This window comes from Eupeodes corollae, chromosome 2 (assembly GCF_945859685.1).
Source record: "Eupeodes corollae chromosome 2, idEupCoro1.1, whole genome shotgun sequence".
Classification (NCBI taxonomy): Eukaryota; Metazoa; Arthropoda; class Insecta; order Diptera; family Syrphidae; genus Eupeodes; species Eupeodes corollae.
In genome coordinates this window covers 103,532,477-103,554,745 of record NC_079148.1, presented here as the reverse complement: position 1 = coordinate 103,554,745, position 22,269 = coordinate 103,532,477, and the positions used below count along the sequence as shown (strand labels likewise).

At 30.7% G+C, this 22,269-nt stretch overlaps 5 long non-coding RNA genes across 5 annotated transcripts; 2 read left to right on the top strand and 3 right to left on the bottom strand.

Annotated features, from left to right (window-relative positions):
• Positions 1 to 2,721: 2,721 nt before the first annotated feature.
• On the bottom strand, positions 2,722 to 3,208 carry LOC129944057 (uncharacterized). The gene is made up of 2 exons (XR_008781388.1): positions 3,054 to 3,208; positions 2,722 to 2,985 (listed from the first exon to the last, which is right to left on the bottom strand). It is a non-coding gene; the product is annotated as an uncharacterized LOC129944057 (long non-coding RNA).
• A 6,384-nt stretch (positions 3,209 to 9,592) lies between these two features.
• On the top strand, positions 9,593 to 10,037 carry LOC129948568 (uncharacterized). Its single transcript, XR_008781897.1, has 2 exons — positions 9,593 to 9,702; positions 9,770 to 10,037. It is a non-coding gene; the product is annotated as an uncharacterized LOC129948568 (long non-coding RNA).
• A 2,579-nt stretch (positions 10,038 to 12,616) lies between these two features.
• LOC129944099 (uncharacterized) lies at positions 12,617 to 13,076 on the top strand. The gene is made up of 2 exons (XR_008781395.1): positions 12,617 to 12,745; positions 12,814 to 13,076. It is a non-coding gene; the product is annotated as an uncharacterized LOC129944099 (long non-coding RNA).
• A 2,715-nt stretch (positions 13,077 to 15,791) lies between these two features.
• LOC129948299 (uncharacterized) lies at positions 15,792 to 16,441 on the bottom strand. The gene is made up of 2 exons (XR_008781852.1): positions 16,132 to 16,441; positions 15,792 to 16,061 (listed from the first exon to the last, which is right to left on the bottom strand). It is a non-coding gene; the product is annotated as an uncharacterized LOC129948299 (long non-coding RNA).
• A 3,507-nt stretch (positions 16,442 to 19,948) lies between these two features.
• LOC129948246 (uncharacterized) lies at positions 19,949 to 20,551 on the bottom strand. The gene is made up of 2 exons (XR_008781844.1): positions 20,287 to 20,551; positions 19,949 to 20,218 (listed from the first exon to the last, which is right to left on the bottom strand). It is a non-coding gene; the product is annotated as an uncharacterized LOC129948246 (long non-coding RNA).
• Between the last annotated feature and the right edge of the window lie 1,718 nt (positions 20,552 to 22,269).

Below are 22,269 nucleotides of genomic sequence, written 5' to 3'. Positions count from 1 at the left end.
GGCTAAATTTCGCTTAATTATCTGAAAGCACTCTATGAATCCATACACTAAAGGTTACTTGAAGTAATTCAGAAATCAGGAGGCAGCACACATTGCTAAAAATTATTTTAATCCATTCAATAAAACCAATATTTACCTAAACCATAAGATTTTTTGGAAAAAAAGATTTGATAGGGAAGATAGGGAAGTTTTGCATTCGTAAAAATTAAAAACTAGAGATTTTAATCAAACATGACATTATGTTGGTAGACGAGTCAAAAAAGTGCAATAGGTATTTTTTAACATAAAAAGCAGTTGTCGCCATACATTTTTTTTGTCAAATATCGAAAATTCGAAAGTTCTCAAAAACGAACCGATCGATTTTTATTAAATTTTCTCTTACATTTTTTTTCATAACTTGGTTCAATATTTGCTTGCGCATGAGCTCTCTTATTGTGTTGATAGTATTTGATAGTGAAAAATGTAATTATTTTAGTTTTTTAGATTTTTAAAAAATTATTAAACATATTGTTTATTCGATATCTCGAAAAAGGTGCCAACTGATTTCACGAAAATCAAATAAAGGGTGTCCCAAAATTAACGCAAGATTTAAATTAAATGGAAAACGCCGTTTTTAGTCTTTTGATAGTTATATTTTTATTGACTCGTAAAGTACATAGGATAGGGTTATGTATGGAATAACACATCGGACAAATGGCCTCCACAGCTTTGCATGCACATGCGCACTCTTTTGTTGAAATTTTCCATGACCATTCTGCATAAATGTGGCTGAATTTCGTTGATGCAGCGTTGAATCTCCTCCTTTATTGCACGGGTGGTTGTGGGCTTGTTGACATAGACTTTTGATTTCAAATAACCCCATAAAAAGAAGTCTAATGGTGTTAAATCACACGATCTAGGAAGCCAATTTTGATCACCGAAACGTGAGAGTACACGACCTGGAAATGTCTCATGCAGTCATTGAATTGTTTCACGGGCTGTATGACACGTGGCACCGTCTTGTTGAAACCACATATTGGACACATCAATATCATCCAATTTTGGCAGAAAGAACTGTGTAATCATGCCGCGATATCGAGCACCAGTAACAGTCACTGCTTGACCAGCATCATTTTCAAAAACATATGGCCCAATTATGCCTCAAGCCCGAAATCCACACCATACAGTCACGCGTTGTTGATGCATTTGTTTTTCGACAATCACATGTGGGTTCTCCGAACCCCAAATGCGGCAACTTTGGCGATTGACAAAGCCATCAAGATGAAAATGTGCTTCATCGCTTAGGATGATTTTGCTCGAAAAATCAGGGTCCATTTGTTGATGTTCAATACAATAATCCATTCAACGAACTCTCTTCTCTGTCCATGGTCATTAGGCTTCAATTGATGTGTTAATTGAATTTTGTAAGCATGAAGACACAGATCTTTGGTGCGTATACGCTGTAGAGAGGTTCTTGAAATTAGCAATTGAGGTTCCTGGATTGTCAGCAACACTCTCACGCACTGCTTCGACATTCACATTTGAACGGCTTGTTTTTGGACGACCAGTGTGTTTGGGGTCTCCAACGGATCCAGTCTCCATGAATTTTTCAATTAATCTCTTCACAGTTGACGAAGTTAGAACAATATTCCGACCATATTTTGTATGAAATTTTCGAACTGCAGCCGCCAATATTTCACTATTTTTGAAATATTTTTTAATAATGAAGACACGTTGTTCTATCGTGTAACGCTCCATTTTTAATAACCCTATACTGTTACTGTCAAATTGCTTTTTTTCAGGGTTGCCAACACTTCACTGCACAAATGGCGGCAAATTCAAATCTTGCGTTAATTTTGGGACACCCTTTATGAAATGTATATTAAAATATTTTTAATAACTGCATACCAAAAACATTTTATAACAAAAATTTTATGTAAACATTAAAATATATTCGAAAACCACTCTAACGATTTTCAAACCAAGAGTTCTGAAAAATTAAGTTTTTTTTTAGGAATTTAAGGAATTTATTTGAAGACAAATTTATTTTGCAAGTTTTTTTATAAATATCAAAATATAGGTGTTATTTATAAACGGATTTCCTGTTACCTTATGTGTTTACTTGTTTTTCTTTAAATTTATTAATGGTAGCAAAAAAGTGTAAAATTACAATAGCTTTAAAGTGAACCCACAACTTTTTTCAAACTTTGATAACGTGCAATATTTCTTGAAAATATGCAAAGATTTTCACATATTTCTCTCGGAACTCATTACTAAATAAAAACTAACAACTGATTTTATTTCAATTTATATACAATACAAACATTTTGCCATAGAGAATTCTAAAGAAATTAAAAAAAAATGCTGTTCAGATTTCTGACAGCAAAAATGAGAAAATTGTATGAGAAATTTTGTTTATAATTCTGAGAATACGGAAATCTCCGAGATCTTACCTACAGGTAGCACATAGCTTTGATTCTAGAATGTGATCCTTTGTTCCAATGTTCCAAAAAGTTATTTTTAAATTTGACTTCATCTAAGTTTATATTTGACTCAAATATCGTAAGTTTGCAATTTATTCCGCATGAAAATAGTTCTTTTTATGTATAAATCGATGTATTTGAATGCGATTTAAAAAGTATTTTTTTACTGTAGATTTTTGAAAATGTAAAATAATCCACATTTTTCATACATACATGCATAATTTTCTCATCGACAATCATTTAAATAAAAAAAATTAAGTTCAATTTTGTATAAAATAAATTTATTGTAACAATAACTTAAAAATAATCTTTGTGAACTTAAGGCATTTAATAACAATTGTCTGTGAGCAGCTTAACCTCTCAACAGCTTAAGCTTCAATTTCTTCAGCAGCAACAACTTCAGTGATTCATTGGGCTCTTGTGGATTGGCAATATCGCTGTCGGGTAAGTCACCGAAAATTCCTTCTTCGGATGGAGCAGCAGCAGCCATTGAGAGAACGATGGCAAAGCATACCAAAAGTGTCTGAAATTGTTAAATTAATTATAAATATTTTTCAATTTTTATCATAGCCTAAGATTATTAAAACTCACGATAAGGAAGGATTTCATTTTGAATAGAAGTTTGATGTGAACTGGTTGAATTCTTCTAAGAATCTGTTAATTTGAAGATCAATTCAGCAACTATTTATATTCGTAGAATTTTGATTCAATCAATTTGCTCAAGTTCATCGAACGGACTGCTAATAATTTTCGCATCTATTGTTTATGTTTACTTTTTTTTTAATAAATTGTTTATCTATAAATAAATAAATATGCGTAAAATTCAATAGAAGGGGCAATGTCTTAAGTCGCAAATATTATGTAAATTTGTTCCGGTTTGCGGTTGGCGATTTTTAGTCATTAGTAAAATTATTATTGTTTGGAACAATAATTTATGTATACATAGGTTTAGATGGCGATGTGTGTTCTAACAAAATTGAAAGTGCAGAAATATTATGTTTAGAGCGCATAAAGTTAATTCATGAATTTTAATTGCCTTAACCTAGTTTTGTTCTCTATATTAATGGAAGTATTTATATTATTGTCGTTAATATTGAATGAATTGAATTAAAACAGACAATTTACAGCTTAATTCAATCTGCAAGTATTAAGCCTAAGTGAAAGTTTTGGAATGCTTACTCTATCAACACATTTGCTTGAATTTCTGTTACAAAAATGTTGCATAGTTTTAAGTAACATTAAGCTTTACATAGTTAAGATAATTATTTTGCTAATTGTTAACAGTTTTATTTCTTAATATTTTACTTTATTTCAAATCATAAAATGGCTTTTTAAGGTAATTTTCCAAGTCCATATGAATTATGAATTTTTAACAGTTCAAACCATAGGTCCGTTTGTTTGCTTCGTTATTTTTGTACGCCTTTTTAGTATTTAGATAAGTTCATACTCATAGTTCTTAGTAAAAAGAATTTAGTACGATATTAGTAAGCACAAAATTAAAATTTTGGAATAATTATAACACTGCGAAATATTTACATATATCAATCAAAGGATAAAGTTTTTGACGACAGCGTCTTTTTAGGGTTTAATGATGTTATAGTAATAATAAGTTATACATAGCTATGAAATTATAATTTTTTTTTAAATATTAAGAAACGATTTGAAAATTATTAATATTTACTTATTTGAATCTTTAAGCAAAGTTCAGTATCTTCTTAAAGTAAGTAGTACAAACTTTAAACAAACCTATTGTTAAATGCAAAAAGCCTACAAATTTTACAAAGTTGCAAATTTTCTTAAAATTAAGCAATTTTCTAGCAGCTCAAACCCCTTCTGTTTGTTTTGCTGTTTTGCTAAGAAGCTAATTTCTAATTTTCTTTTATTAGAAAACGAGCATCCACACATGTCTAGGCATTGGCAATTTCACGTTCGATATTCGTACAAAGTTCATCAATCGTCGCTGGTTTGATGGAATACCACTGAACCATTTCGTGAGGTAACACGTTTTCCAAACTTGGATTCCAATAAATTGATTGTGAAATTTGCTGTGCCACTTATTGCGCCGTCCTGTCATCCAATTGGGGCCAAAAATATTCGATTATCATTAAACGTTAGCGATCCCCATTTACGGTAACGTGCCGGTCTTTATCATCACGGAAGAAGTACGGCGCAATGACACCGCCGGCCCATAAACCACACCAACCCGTATTTTTTCAGGATGCAATGATGACTTATTAAGTACGTGTGGATTGCTGCCTGACCAATACCGCATATTTTGTTTATTCACGAGGCCATTCAACCAGAAATGAGCCTCATCGCTGAAGATGATTTTTCAGTTCTTGCGTCAATTTAATCTTGTTAGGATGTAGGCCTGTGCCTGTGGATTCAAACTTTTAAAGTAAACACTCAATTTTTGATCTGATAGGACGATTATGGCGACCATAATTGGGCGTAGCGGTCTTGACGTTGACGCCACTGACTCCAAATTTCGGAAGTACATTTTTGAATAATTTTGACTCGTTGTTTCATAATGGTAAGATAAACAAGCCATCTTACCATTATGAAATGGCAAACCTTGCTGAAGAGAAATGTCAAAAGCTGTCACTGTCGCTCTACTTTTGTAGCTTCCCTGTCGAAAAACCCTATATACAGTTTAAATCTTGCCCATATTCAGCCTGAAACATATTTTCCCGCACAAAATTTTAGTGTTAAAAGTACTTGTATTTCCAATGAAACATTAAGCCTACGATTTGTTCTTCTATCTTAAATGTTTTAGTTTTTAACCAAGAACCGAAACTTTGTCAAACCTTTACCTAGAGTAAAGTTCTCCATCATGCAGCCCTTTAAAAGGACTTGACCGAGACCTAAACCATCGCATTTTTCTGTACAAAGCCGATTCCTTTAATATTTAGAAGCTTTAGTACTTCAAAACATTTTCTTAGTTTAATGTAATTTCTAGAAAAGTCAATTTTAGTTTATAAACAAAAGAGAGTAATGATGCCCTCACATTGCTGGAAAATCATTTGATTTTCAATTCAAAAGTGCTGAAAAATCATACAAATGAACACCGAATACATTTAATTATCAAATATGATGAGGCATTCATTTCAAAAACTATCAGACTTAACCGTAAGTGTAGTTTTCTAAAAGACTTGACTTTAGTTTAGTTAGAGAATTCCCATTATTTATTTGATGACACATAAATTATATGTTCAAGGCTGTGTCATTAAAAAATATTCAACAAAAGTCGTCTAAGGGTTAGTTTCTTGTTAGTGAACTTAAATGCGTTGATCATTTCTGGCTAACAACTACCATTTGCACGTTTGTGTGGAATGAACAAAAGAAAAGTAACACTCCAAGAAATAGATCTCATCCTTATGAAAATCCTAAAATTCACGTTTCTAGAATTTTTACATTATTCAATTTATTCAAAACTTATTTTTAAAAACCGCACTATTTAAGCTATACAACACTTAATTTGAAATAGGTTTTCAATATATCCCAACGTTGCTCAAGATTAAACGTACTCATTTCTTTCTTCCGAGGTATTATCAGCCCTATCATGAATTCCATCGTAATCAGAAATTTTTACGAATCCTGAAAAACTGTATCATGAAATCCGTTCGTAGTGGAAAATCTCATAAAATTTTGCATTACGGACGGATTTCATAATACAGTTTTTCGGAATTCGTAAAAATTTCCGATTACGATTGAATTCATGAATACTAACTTTTTGTTAAGATAACATCCGGCAAACAGCTGTCAGTGTTTAAATAACTCATGATTTAAAAAACAACAGTGGATGGCACAAAATATATTTGAGGGATGTTTTATTTATTAACATACTAAAATAGTAAATAATAACGTGTCACATTAATTGTGGAATTTGAATTAAAATCTTAGGACAAATATTTTTATTGCACTTGATTGACAAATTATGAAAAGTTTAAGTCTTAGATCCATGTAAAATAAATACATTTTATTTCAAACTGGTTATGAAAATTTCTGTCTTAAAAAGGAAACTTTTTTTCAGCACTTCTTTGATATGCAAATTCAATTCAAAATTACAAAACTCTGAACTCTATGATACCTAGAGTAGATTAGAATCCGTCAAAGTTTAAATATTTATTTTAAAGAAATTTTAAAAGAGCTAAATTTTCCCAAGAAATACTTGTTTGATAGTAAAACTAAATTCGGGAGGTGCATGTTAAATAGTAGGTACAAATTCCGTAGCCAAGTTAGCTATAGAACTTTTTTCAAAGATTACCAACGTTTGAAAACACAAACTCAAATTGAAAAAAATATGGTGTTTCCTTAAATATGTTTTATTCAATAAAAATAACTTAAAAATAGTACATTTTGGTGTGTAGTTCAGTCATAATCCATCTATAACAGATCAACCCCTCAATAACTTGAGCTTAAGTTTCTTCAGCAGCAATAATTTAAGTGATTCACTGGGCTCTTGTGGATTGACAATATCACTGTCAGGTAAATCACCAAAAATTCCTTCTTCGGATGGAGCAGCTGCAGCCATTGCTAATACGATAGCAAAGCAAACGAAAAGTGTCTAAAAAATAAAATTAATTTTTTAAAATAGAGTGATTCAGGAAACAATAAAAAATGTTTAGTAACTTACCATCAAGAAGAATTTCATATTGAAACGCTTAAAAGGCTCTGGTGGTCTTTAATTAAATTGAATTGGTTAGAATCAGATTTGTATCTGTTATGTTTTGTATTGATTCAAAGAATATTTATACTAATCACATGATTCTCAGAAATCTTTAATAACTTATCAATTCTCAAGTTCACCAAAAATTGTTCGTGTTTTCGTTTTCGTTTTTGATCATTCATTTTTGCATGAATAAAACTAATGTCTTCGACTATGAACACACATACTAAGATAATTATGATAATTTATTTGGAAAGAGGTAAAATAAAATAAAATTAAAAAAAAAGATATAAAGGAATTTATTCATATAAGTCGCTCTTCGTATGTGGTTTTAAATGTTGAGTAACTCTCTATATTTGAGAGTTCATTACATTTTGAACTACATTGTATTTATGTTTTACGACGGAGTTAATGTGTCGTTTAATGACATTTGCTTCTAAGTTTTTGGAACTTTTGGAAATGGATACATCACTTTCTTGAGAACTCTGTATTGTCCTAAAAGGTATTCATGGTCTAGAAAAGTCTATTAACGAGATTAAAACAAATCTAGAAATGTTCATGCACATCAAATACTCAAAAAAAAGCGAGTTTGAACAAACACTGTCAACATAACCAATATTATGATAAACAGTGAGAAAAAAACAAAATGAAAGATTAGTGCTTTATAGGATAGTAAAGAATTTTGAAGACAATGATTTACTTATTTCTAGAAGTTTTAAATGGAATAAAGTCGAAATGGGTCATAAATCATAATAAAAATTGTTTTTGCAAATATCTGTTATGCAAAATTCTATGTGAACAAAATGCCTTACGGCCAAAATAATGTAGGACAAAATTCTGGTTTGTCAGAACAATCGTTTTGATAAGGTAAAACAGTTTTATTTTTAACATTTCATAATGCAGAATTTCCAAAGTTATCCTAACAATTTTTCAGAAACATAACTTTGCAAAATATTTTAAGGCAATAGCAAATAGTAAGTTTCTTTGAATAAATGTAAATTTTTGTGTTACTAGAAAGTCGTTAGTTTTCAAGTTTTAAGTGTCTTTTCAGAACTTATCAATATTTGTTTCTCTAAGATAGTGTTTTCATATGAGATATAAGTAATAAATGTATAATGACTTATAGGGTTTATCAATTTCAACACCTTTTTATTTAATCCTGTTAAAAAATTTGATTTTTTAAAAAATAATAAAATAGATGAAGTGCTATTTTTTCTAAATACTTTAAAAACGGATAGTTTCGAAACGGATTATAAATTTGGAGACACAGTGTTGTGACCAATGTATGTTTTTTCATTTAGAATTTTAGTATGCAGTATTCTAAAGTTAACTTTTAAGTTTAAGTTCTCAATAATTTTATATACGGAATTTAAAACATTCAGAATTAAAACCAAACAGAATCATATAGAAATATACAGAAGTTAGATCATACAAAATTCTGAAAAACAATGAAGGAACTCATCACATTGAAGACTTTTGACATTTCATTTTTAAATGCGAATTTGCTCTTAATTCGTATTTTGAAAAGATTGTGTTTAAGACCAAATTTGCAGGCTATTGTATTGTAGTTTGATCATAATTTTAGACAAGAAAAATTGTATGGTATTTTTCGTTAATAGTTAATTCTTAGTTCTACTCAACACAGTCAACAGCTTTTCAAAAGAAACGTTGTTTTGCTATAAACTTTCAAATTCCATTGGAGGATGGATGTCGATGGATGAAAAAACCTCTACAAAATCAGACATTTTTGTACGTCTTTTTTTGGTTATTAGTCACAATCAATAGGCTATGTCCATTTTCTTGTTAACCATTAATTACTTCTTCATTTTTAAAGCGGTTTATTTTCTTTTATTTATTTGTTTTCGAAAACTTTTCAAAACCGTTTTTTATTAGCAAAAACAATTTTCACTTTGCATACTACTGAAAAACTTTATAAAATTCTAAATATAATTTGTAAAATGTTTTGCTAATGAATCAAAAAAAAAAACAAATACTTTGCAAATTAACAAAACTAATCACTTTTCAGAAAATGCTTTGCACTTTTTGAGTTTAGTAAAACGTAATTTGCAAAGTAAAATGCACTGCTTCCGTTCCAAAAGCTTAAATGCAAATATTTTTGTATGACGCATTAACTCTGTCGTAAAACATAAATACAGTGTAGTTCAAAACGTAATGAACTCTCAAAAATAGAGAGATACTCCAGATTCAAAACCACATACGAAGAGCGACTTATATGAATAATTTCCCTTATATCATTTTTCTAAATTTTATTTTATTTAACCTCTTTCCAAATAAATTATCATAATTATCTTAGTATGTGTGTTTAAGTCGAAGACATTAGTTTTATTCATGCAAAAATGAATGATAACAACGAAAACGAAAACACAAACAATTTTTGGTGAACTTGAGAATTGATAAGTTATTAAAGATTTCTGAGAATCATGTGATTAGTATAAATATTCTTTGAATCAATTCACAACCCAACAGATACAAATCTGATTCTAACCAATTCAATTCAATTAAAGACCACCAGAGCCTTTTAAGCGTTTCAATATGAAATTCTTCTTGATGGTAAGTTACTAAACACTTACTAGTTTCCTTAATCACTCTATTTTAATAAAATAATTTTATTTTTTAGACACTTTTCGTTTGCTTTGCTATCGTATTAGCAATGGCTGCAGCTGCTCCATCCGAAGAAGGTATTTTTGGTGATTTACCAGACAGTGATATTGCCAACCCACAAGAGCCCAGTGAATCACTTAAATTGTTGCTGTTGAAGAAACTTAAGCTCAAGTTATTGAGGGGTTGATCTGTTTAGAGATTGATTATGACTGAACTACACACCAAAATGTACTATTTTTAAGTTATTTTTATTGAATAAAACATATTTAAGAAAAAATCATATTTTTTAAAATTTGTTTGAGTGTTTAAACGTTGGTAATCTTTGAAAAAAGTTCTATAGCTAACTTGGCTCGGTAAGGAATTTGTACCTACTATTTTACTTGCACCTCCTGAATTTAGTTTTACTATCAAACAAGTATTTCTTTGGAAAATTTAGCTCTTTTAAAATTTCTTTAAAATAAATATTTAAACTTTGACGGATTTTAATCTACTCTTGATATCATATAGTTCAGAGTTTTGTAATTTTGAATTGAATGTGCATATCAAAGAAGTGCTGAAAAAAAGTTTGCTTTTTAAGACAGAAATTTTCATAACCAGTTTGAAATAAAATGTATTTATTTTACATGGATCTAAGACTTAAACTTTTCATAACTTATCAATCAAGTGCAGTATTATTTGTCCTAAGACTTTAATTCACAACTCCATAAGTTTTGTGACACGTTAATATTAACTATTTTAATATGTTAATAAATAAAATATCAAATATATTTTGTGTGGGCCATCCAGTGTTGTTTTTTAAATCATATAAGTTATTTAAACACTGACAGCTGTTTGCCGGATGTTATCTTAACAAAGAGTTAGTATTCATGAATTCAATCGTAATCGGAAATTTTTACGAATTCCGAAAAATTGAAATCCGTCCGTAATGCAAAATTGTATGAGATTTTCCACTACGAACGGATTTCATGATACAGTTTTTGGGGATTCGTAATTCCGATTACGATGGAATTTATGATAGGGCTGATTATACCTCGGAAGAAAGAAATGAGTACGTTTAATCTTGAGCAACGTTGGGAAATATTGAAAACCTATTTCAAATCAAGTGTATGGTAGCTCAAATAGTGTTTTTTTTTAAGTTTCGATCAAAATTAATAAGGCAACAATTCTAGAAACTTGAATTCTAAGATTTTTAAGAGGATGTGATTTATTCCTTGGAGTATACGTTTTCTTTTGTTCATTCTACACAAACATGCAAATGGTAGTTGTTAGCCAGAAATGATCTAACTAACAAGAAATTAACCCTTAGACGACCTTTGAATATTTTTTTTTGACACAGTTTGCAACATATAATTTATGTGTCATCAAATAAATAATGGGAATTCTCTAACTAAACTAAAGTCAAGTCTTTTAGAAAATTACACTTACGGTTAGGAAGTCTGACAGTTTTTAAAATGACTCATCATATTTGATAATAATGTATGAATTGAAAATCAAATGATTTTCCAGCAATTTAGGGCATCAATTACTCTGTTTTGTTTATAAACTGAAATTCAAGATTTATTTATAATAAAGTAACATTTAAAATTTGCTAAAAATTACATCAAACTAAGAAAATGTTTTTGAAGTACGAAATTTTGTAAATATTAAAGGAATGGGCTTTTACAGAAAAATGCGATGTTTAAGGCCTCGGTCAAGTCCTTTCGAAGAACTGCATGACGGAGAATTTTACTCTAGGTATAGGTTTGTAAAAGTTTCGGTTGTTGATTGAAAATCTTAACATCTAAGACTTTTATCATACAATTTTTTTTGTGGGAAGAAACAACTAGTTTTATAAGAGCAGTGGATGTATTGGTCCATTTGCAGACTTTGGGAATTAAGAAAGTGCGTGAAAGTTTGCTTAGGTACTTTATTTATTATCAGGGACATGTTCGGATGCCTGTTTTCTAATAAAAGGAAATTAGTAATGTGTGTGTTAGCAAAACAAAGAGAAGGGTTAATAATTTTTGAGTTGCTAGGAAATCGCTCAATATTAACAAATTTGATACTTTGTAAACTATCTAGCCCTTAGCAATAGGTTTGTTTAAAGTTCGCACTACTAACTTATAGAAGCTACTGACATTTACTTAAAGATTCAAATAAGTAAATGATAATTTTCAAGCCCTTTCTTAATATAAAAAATGTATAACTCCATTAGCTATAATTTATTTTTACTATAACATCATTAAAACGTAAAAGACACTGTTGGCAAAAACTTAAAATATTTACGACAGTGGCATGATGGTTAGTGCGTTGTACTGTCATGCCAAAGATCTTTTGTTCGATGCTTGCCTATGCCATCTAAAGTTTCTTTCACGGGTACTGCCTCTTGCGAGAAATTGACAAATTTTCCAAGAGCTATTCTTGTCATGAAAAGTGCTTTTTCAAATCAGCCGTTCGGATTCGGTTTAAAACTGTAGGTCCCCTCCATCACTGACAACAGTACTCGCACACAGGAATGGTTGAGATTTGTAAGTCACTAGGCTCCAGTCCTCAACGGACTGTTTCTCCACCCAATAAAATACAATATAAATATTTCCATTAATTTAGAGAACAAAACTAGGTTAAGGCGATTAAAATTCACGAATTTACTATATGCGCTCTATACGTAATATTTCTGCACTTTCAATTTTGTTAGAACCCACATTCATCATCTAAACCTATACATAAATATTAATGTTCCAAAAAATAACAATTTTACTTATGACTTAAAATCGCTAACCGCAAACCGAACCAAATTAACATAATATGTGCTACTTCTAATGAATTTTAAGAAAACGTAAACAATAGATGCGAAAATTATTAGCAGTCCGTTCAGATGAACTTGAGCAGATTGATTGAATAAAAATGGTACGAATATAAATAGTTGCTGAATTGATCTTCAAATTAACAGATTCTTAGAAGAATTCAACCAGTTCACATCAAACTTCTATTCAAAATGAAATCCTTCCTTATCGTGAGTTTTAATAATCTAAAGTTGTGATCGACATTTAAAAATATTAATAAATTATTTAACAATTCCAGACACTTTTGGTATGCTTTGCCATCGTACTCTCAATGGCTGCAGCTGCTCCATCCGAAGAAGGAATTTTCGGTGACTTACCCGACAGTGATATTGTCAATCCACAAGAGCCCAGTGAATCACTGAAATTGTTGCTGTTGAAGAAACTCAAGCTCAAGTTATTGAGGGGTTGATCTGTTTATAGATTGATTATGACTGAACTACACACCAAAATGTACTATTTTTAAGTTATTTTTATTGAATAAAACATATTTAAGAAAACACTGTATGAGGGTTTAAGTGTTCAAATGTTGATAATCTTTGAAAAAAGTTCTATAGCTAACTTGGATTGGTAAGAAATTTGTACTTACAGTATTAATTTTGCGCCCAACGCGTAGATCTATGAAAAATTTAGCTCTTTTTCAAAATGTATTTAATCTAAATATTTGAGCTTTGAAGTATTCCACTCTCCTCTAGGTACCATAAAAATGAATGTTAACGATATTATTTCAAAGTTTTTAATGGAATCAACATTATTATATCTCCTAAGACTTTAAGTCAAATTTCACAAGTTATGTTGCTGGTTATTATTTACTATCAAATACATTTGTTTGTATTTATAAAAAAATATATGATTAATTAATATAATGTGGATCATCTAATAGTTTTTTACTTTTTTTACTTCTCATTGTATATGGTCCGATTTGTAGAATTGAACATTTCGATATTTCTCGCCGTTTCAAGGAAACTTAGTTTTTAAAAAAAAGTTTTATTAAAAAGATGCCTTTGCGTGAAAATAATAGTCACCTCGAATATTTAAGAACATCAAAAGAAAAAATGGTTTCATCTCCAAAATAATGTTATGTAACGAAGAATTACGTTTTTGACACCTGGTAAAATTTTGAGAAAACTCGAATTTACAGTTTTTTTATAAACATACAAAAATAAAAAAAAAAAACAATTCTAAAACTAAAATATCTTCTCAAAAATTAAAAATGTTGTCTTCAAACTAATTTTATCTCAACAAAAATATTATTTTCGAAATTAAGTAAAATTAAAAAAAAAATGTTACACTTTGTTTTTTTTTTCATGAAAAATTAAAAATCTATTTTCGATATCTTATGAATAAATGAATCTCGTGAGAAAAAATAGATTTGACAAAAAACTGATAAGAAATGGTTTTCGACTCAAGTTTTTGAAGAACAAAGAAAGATATTGAAGCCAAATTATTTATCTTACACAAAATATTTTTGTGAATATTTTATTAAAGTTTAAAGCAAGACAAATCGACAGACATGATGGGAAGTCATCAGTGTGGGTCGCAGTGACAGCTGTTTGCCAATCGTAATCTCAACAAAAAGTCAGTCTCGTACCTTCGCATAACAAAATGATTTCGTTTACTCTTTAAAACAAGTTGGGAAATATTCAAAACATGTGTATATAAAGGGTGATTTTTTTGAGGTTAGGATTTTCATGCATTAGTATTTGACAGATCCACGGGATTTCAGACATGGTGTCAAAGAGAAAGAATGCTTTGACATTTCATCATGAATAGACTTACTAACGAGCAACGCTTGCAAATCATTGAATTTTATTACCAAAATCAGTGTTCGGTTCGAAATGTGTTTCGCGCTTTACGTCCGATTTATGGTCTACATAATCGACCAAGTGAGCAAACAATTAATGCGATTGTGACCAAGTTTCGCACTCAGTTTACTTTATTGGACATTAAACCAACCACACGAATGCGTACAGTGCGTACACAAGAGAATATTGCGTCTGTTTCTGAGAGTGTTGCTGAAGACCGTGAGATGTCGATTCGTCGCCGTTCGCAGCAATTGGGTGTGTTATTCGACCACATGGAAGATTTTACGCAAAGATCTTGGTGTAAAACCGTATAAAATACAGCTCGTGCAAGAACTGAAGCCGAACGATCTGCCACAACGTCGAATTTTCAGTGAATGGGCCCTAGAAAAGTTGGCAGAAAATCCGCTTTTTTATCGACAAATTTTGTTCAGCGATGAGGCTCATTTCTGGTTGAATGGCTACGTAAATAAGCAAAATTGCCGCATTTGGAGTGAAGAGCAACCACAAGCCGTTCAAGAACTGCCCATGCATCCCGAAAAATGCAATGTTTGGTGTGGTTTTTACGCTGGTGGAATCATTGGACCGTATTTTTTCAAAGATGCTGTTGGACGCAACGTTACGGTGAATGGCGATCGCTATCGTTCAATGCTAACAAACTTTTTGTTGCCAAAAATGGAAGAACTGAACTTGGTTGACATGTGGTTTCAACAAGATGGCGCTACATGCCACACAGCTCGCGATTCTATGGCCATTTTGAGGGAAAACTTCGGAGAACAATTCATCTCAAGGAATGGACCGGTAAGTTGGCCACCAAGATCATGCGATTTGACGCCTTTAGACTATTTTTTGTGGGGCTACGTCAAGTCTAAAGTCTACACAAATAAGCCAGCAACTATTCCAGCTTTGGAAGAAAACATTTCCGAAGAAATTCGGGCTATTCCGGCCGAAATGCTCGAAAAAGTTACCCAAAATTGGACTTTCCGAATGGACCACCTAAGACGCAGCCGCGGTCACCATTTAAATGAAATTATCTTCAAAAAGTAAATGTCATGCGTTTTTTTTTTTTTAAGTTCTCAAGCTCTTAAAAAATCACCGTTTATATATAGAATGGAGAGGATTCTTTCCCAAACTATTATGATGCATAGAAGTGTTATGCTTTTTTGAAATGTTTAGACGGTCCTCTATAATTCTGAAAGGTGGCCTTAAAATTTTGTCTGCTTTTAATTCATTCCATCATAATAATACAATACATCTGTACTATCAAATTTAAGGAAATCAGTGTTTTCATTATTAACTGCTTTTTTAATCTAAATACTTTGTGGACTTAGAGTCTTACAATTCGAGTTTCTTATTAAATTGAATGATTATTTTCTTTAAATATAAAAATAGAAAATGATATTAATGAAACAAAACGTATTTTTTTTAAATAACATTTATTGTAACAACAGCTTAAAATAGTCTTATATTATTTCTAGGTTCTTAAGATTATAAACAAAACCAATCTTTCGAAAGCTTAACCCTTCAATAACTTAAGCTTAAGTTTCTTCAGCAACAACAACTTCAATGATTCATTTGGCTCCTGTGGGTTAACAATATCACTGTCTGGTAAATCACCGAAAATTCCTTCTTCGGATGGAGCAGCTGAGACCATTGCAATTGCGATCACACAACAAACCAAAAGTGTCTAAAATAAAAATAAAAATATGTTTAGTTTGAAGTTCAAAAAGCTAATGTTTCAAAAAATTTTAACTTACAATTAAGAAGAACTTCATATTGAAAGGAAGATTTTTGTTTTGTCCGAAGTGAATTGGTTGAAGTCAAATGTGTTTCTGTTGGATTAATTTTTGATTCAGTGATTATTTATATAAATCTCATGCTTAATCTTATTATCTCAAGTTCACCAAACAAATTACCAACTTTTCGCATTCCTTTTTGTTTACTAATTTCGTTACTTTTTTATGTTTTTAATTCGTATAGTTTTGGACAAAGATGATTATGTTAATTTTTTTTTGTCGGTTGCCGGTAGAAGCAACTTCATAAGGGAACTGAAAATTATTCATGGAGTTTATAGTATAGTGTTAATTTATAGTTTGAAGCTGCAATAATTAAAACAAATTTTTAGTATGTTCAAAGTTTTTACCATTTACAACAAATTATAAAAATATAATATTTATTTTATGAAAGAATATTAGATTTAAATTAAGTATATTATTAATTCATGCGTTTTTTTTTACAAAATACACAAGTTTAAAGCTTACAGATTCCACGTGTTTATAATTATATAACTAACAAATTTTAAAGGTCACAGTTTGTGTGTCAATAATATACGATAAAAAAGATAAAAAGCTTCAAGTTCATATTATATAAGCAACGCCAAAGCCGTTAACACAAGGCTCTAAAAATAAAATCTGTCTAACAAACATGAATATTAAATAACAGAATTTATTTAGACTGTCCTGATGTGAAGGGCTTAAAGACACAACAAATATTCAATAATTTTGTTATTAATAGTAAGACAAACAAAGTTTTAATGTAATAAACATTAAATATACGATCAATGGCGACGCTCTCGTCTTTTGAAACGTAGTAGTGTTTGAATTATTTGATTATTATTACTTTATTATTTATTATTTATTTTACTTGAAAAATATCCATCAACCAAACAGAATGTAGATGCATTATCAGCATCTTTTAAATTTACCTAAAAATGAAACTAAACCAATTACAGTACACAAAGGGTGTTTTTTTTTAGATGTAAGGAACTTTGGAAATAAAATAAAATATGGCAAGATGATCTCCTGGCTTTATATTTTAAAAATAATTTATATCATATGACTAATAATCTAATAATCTAAGAATTTTTTCAACATTTAAAATGTATATGTAAAGAATGTTGTCCCCCAAGTGGTTTATCATATACGGCTTATTAGCCACCTTACATATCCCCACAGAAAAAAGTGAAGTGATTAAGTTGCACGATCTTGGATACCAAATCCCGGGTCTGTAACTGAAAACTATGTGATTTCCTTTAATAAATTAAAATTTGCCATAAGAGCCGTGTGATATTGGGAAAATTGGGATTTGAACCATTTACAAATTAAATTTCTAAAGTTCAAAAGCGTTTTTCCAGGCATCAGCCTATTTATGTTAAAATATCACTTGACAGTTGACAAAAAGGTGACAGTTAAAGTAGTACAAAAAAAACTGTGTTATACCTCTAAAAAAAAACAAACGTAAGTATATAATGAAGGGTTGATGCATTTTAAGGGCCGATGTTGAATGTGAACCGGAACTTAACGAACATTTTTTTTCTGCATTTCATTTAAAATTTTTCAATTTCAGACTTATTCAATTTTAACAATAGAAATATACACACTAAAGTTATTCAGGATTATTATGAAAATAGGCGTTAAAATCAAAACGCAAATCATGCACTTCGTGATTTTGTGAGTCAATTCAATCGTCCAAATGTGAGTTCAGAGAGAATAATTGCTTACAACATCAACATCTGGCTATGAGCCTCAATTTTACGGCTAGTTTTTACACTTGCTGCCCCTCGCATTGTATATTCGCTGAGTTTTTGAAAACAACCAAAAGGATTTACGCAAAGATTTACTCTCTCCTATTTGGCACAATGCTTCGAGTGAGTTCCTCTTTCTAAGCTGCCAAGACATACAAAATTCACTTCTTTGTTAACCTTTGGTATTGGCTTTGACTATCCATATATTGATTTTTTGAATAATGTAGAATCAATACCCAATGGTTATAGGATAATCCACATGCCACCACGATACTCTCATAAGGAGGCCATCCCAACATATGTTCCTGGAATTAACCAGGGAGCTTTAATATACCACATCTTCAGTGGTATGATAATTAAGTCTTTGATGAAGTGATACCTAGGGAAGATAACCCTAGAACTGGTCGCACGACATCTTGTGGGATGCAATCAGCCGAGCTTTGTCTTCAGAATTTATTAAAATTATATTAAATATCGATGAAACTTAGTCATTCAATTTGTATATTTACTGATACTTTTTGGATTTGTATAGTTTTTATCAGTAAGTCAACCACTGGCCCCAGGGGAAGGATGACAGTCCTGTGTTTACCATCTTTCGTAAAATTTAACCTTAGGAAGGAATTAAAATGTAGCTTCTTGCGTTCGCTCACAAGTTGAGAATTTTCTCAATGCAGTTCTAAGCTGTGCCTTTATCTGTGCCATTATCGAGCTGAACTGATTTCTCTAACTTGCTCGCGGGAGCCTCCACGTGGAGGTTCCTTCCAGATTGCAGACAAGCAAATAGCATTTCTCCACCTACACGGACATTGACACCCCAAATATGAGTACAATCAGGGATTGTAATAGATGTGAAAACACCAGTTCATGCTCATACTGCAGAAAATATTGCTGCTATTTGCGATAGTGGGGCTGAAGAGCCTGCCACTTCAACGCGTCGATGTGCCCAATAATTGGAACTCTCACGCTCGTCGTTGATGACCTTGCATTAACACGCTTGTTATAAGTCAGAATGATGGCAAGAAATGAGAAGAAAATCATACTCAGTAATGAGGCTCCTTTCTACCTCAGTAGATCGTCAATAAGCTGATTTGCCGCATTTGGGACTGTTTGGTGTCGTCTATGGTCTGGGGGCATCATCGGCATGTATTTTTTCCAAAATAATAACGAACTTTGTAGTATGTGGTTTCAAAACAAAGGCTCTTTTGCGCGACGAATTCAAAGGCCGTGTTATATCATGTGGTGGAGCTTTCAATTGTAAATAAAACGATATGACAATAATTTATAAAATAATTTTTGTTTTATTCAAATTCAACATCGGCCCTTAAAAAGTAACCGCCCTTTATATGAGTATAACTTCCATCTCTATGCTCGTGCTTCAGCAACATACTTAACACTCTGTTACAATATTCAATGAAAAGCTTTTAAAATGATTGGTGACAATAACATTATCTAATAAAACAGTTACGCCTTTCAAACAGTCGTAAAGTTTCTTGACTCACCCTTTTTTACCGATATTTTAATGGATTATACTCTTAGTGAAAAACCCAGCTTCATTTTCCCCTTATACAGTTTAGGATGGTGTCTGATGCACTATCTTGAACTGAAAGCCATAAAACAATCCATAGAATGTGGTATAAGACGTTTATAGATTCTTCATTATAAAATACTGTCAAGGTCTACATTAAATGAGTTTATCAGATGAACGTCCATAAATACTATTGTCAGAAAATTAAATAGTAGTTTTAAAGTTTCAGACAAAAGGATAATCAATAAATTATCAAAAGAAGAATTTCGGAGACAAAACGGAGCGCTAAGGCCCCATAATTTATTACAAATTGCTTCCAAAAATTCAAAATATTTTGTTAAAAAAAAATGCAAAGCTAAAGAGATGGTTAGAATATTTCTTCTTCCCCATGCGAAATGTTTCCTAATACAACGAGTTGTAGTTTTCACGTACAAAAACTTAGCTGATTTCCTCACAAATGTTGATGCTTGGAAAAAATAAAATCTACTCATTTTATCCATTTGAAAGAAAAATACAAACAAAAAAATTTCTTATTAAATAATTTTTTATTGTAACAATATCTTAAAAATAGTTAACTTTAGTTTAGGTACATAAGTCATAAAACATAATTTAACTGTACAATAGTTTAACCCTTCAATAACTTAAGCTTGAGTTTCTTGAGGAGCAACAATTTCAGTGATTCACTTGGTTCCTGTGGATTGGCAATATCACTGTCGGGTAAGTCTCCGAAAATTCCTTCTTCCGATGGAGCAGCTGATACTACTGCCAACATAATGGCAAAGCAAACCAAAAGTGTCTGAAATAATAAAATGTATATTTTTAATTAAAAAACACAAAACTTTAATTTCAAAAAGTTTGACTTACAACTAAGAAGAATTTCATTTTGGAAAAGAAGATTGTGCTTTCTCTGAAGTGAGTTGGTTAAAGACAAATTTGTATCTGTTGGATTGAATTTCGATTGAGAGTATATTTATACGATATTTTTCACTCGACTAAGATATCAACTCTCAAGTTCACAAGTCAGACAAATTATTTAAATTTTGCGTATTCTTTTGCTGGGTTTCATTTTTGTTTTGATTACTATTTTTTATATGAATAAAACTTTGCTGACAAAGAAGATTATGTTAATTTTTTTCTGTCAGAGGCATCAACAGTAAAAATAAAATGGAACAAATTATTCACAAAGTTTATATCATTAAAGTGTTAATTTATACTTCAGATTTTGAACTGCAATTATTTAACAAATCTTTATGTTTATTTGTGAATTCATTGAATAAATCTAAATTGGATGTTTAAAATACATAATTTTATAAAACTAAACAACTTAAAATGTATTTCGGGCTGTAAGATTTTTGCATTATTGGAGGTTAGGATTTCTGTGTTAATTATATGCGATCAAAAATGTCTGAGCTAGTTTAACAATTATTCGTTTTCATTCAATTCATTTGTATTCAATTCATAGTCCGATTCGTTTGACGAGTGTGATTCAATTTAAACAGCTTCCGAAAAGTATCGAACTTCTTTTTAACTCGGATCGGTTTCGGTCTCATAAACATGAATGCTGTTCAAATGCATATTAAAGTGTCTAAGCGAAGCAGTCACACTTTAATTTTTTAATATTCGGTTTCTGTTAAGGATTTTTCAGACCAAACAGAAAGATTTATTGTATAACTTTTTCCTGATCACAAATCGATTTTTTACTTTCAGTGTTTTGAAATGTTCCAAACGTATTAAGGTGAATAATTGCAATTAAAAAAACCTATGACAAAAGTATTTAAATTGTCTTTCAAAAAGTGAATTGAAAATGTTCAAAGTACATACATTAACACAAATATTTCATTAATAAAACAAAAAAAAACAATTTTCTATACGGAACACGTACCTTTTCATTTTAAATCATAAGTGTAAGAAAAGTATATTTTCAAAATACAACTTTCTTTTTTTTCGAAAGTAGATAGAGCCAAAAATTTGCTATAAGATTTTTATCTCGACCACCCAAGTTTCAGTTAAAAATGTGATTACTGACAGGTCTATAAAGGCAACAGCTTAAAATTTGGGGAAAGGTTTCACCGAATATTGGTAATTTTAGTATTTTTACCAATAGTATTCGTGTTTTAATAAGGGTGTAATATTTCGATGCCCACAACCTACGAAGTTCACCATAGATTTGATAGCTTATTTGATGTCCATATCCCAAAACAATGTATTTTAACATAAAATACCAATATTCAAAAAAAAACGTACAATTTAACGTAATGTACAAAGTGTAGGAGTTTTATTTAGTATAAGGTGGAAAAAATAATTTAAATACAAGGCTTTTCTGCCTATAATAATGCACTTGTATTTTAGGTGATTGACTAATAGAACATTAAGTATGCACATTGCACAGCAGCTGAAGGATGAAGTGATTCTTAAAGGGCATTTATTTGTTTATATAAAGAAAAAAAAGAGGACCTAAGGTGCAACCCTCAGGAACTCCTATAAAAAGCATTTTTTCTACCTAAAACGATAGTAAGACAGCAAATTAACTACCGTACAATTATCAGAGTTTGGAGTACATATTAGCAAAGAGATTTATTCTGGAAATCTTATGTTCGAGCCAACAGTTACTACAAAGGCATTTGTAAAAGTAAAAAATAAGAATGCTTTTCGAAAATTGCAACGAATTTAAATAATGTAAGAGATTCCTCCCATTTCTGGAAAAACTGAATGGAACAAAGTTTAAGATTGGTAACATTTTAAATGCCAATATACTAGTTGTTAACCCTATTTTTTCTTCGAATCCTGGGCAGTACTTTGAAAATCTCGTAGAGGTAAACGCGTTAGACGAAGATATAACCTCAAAAG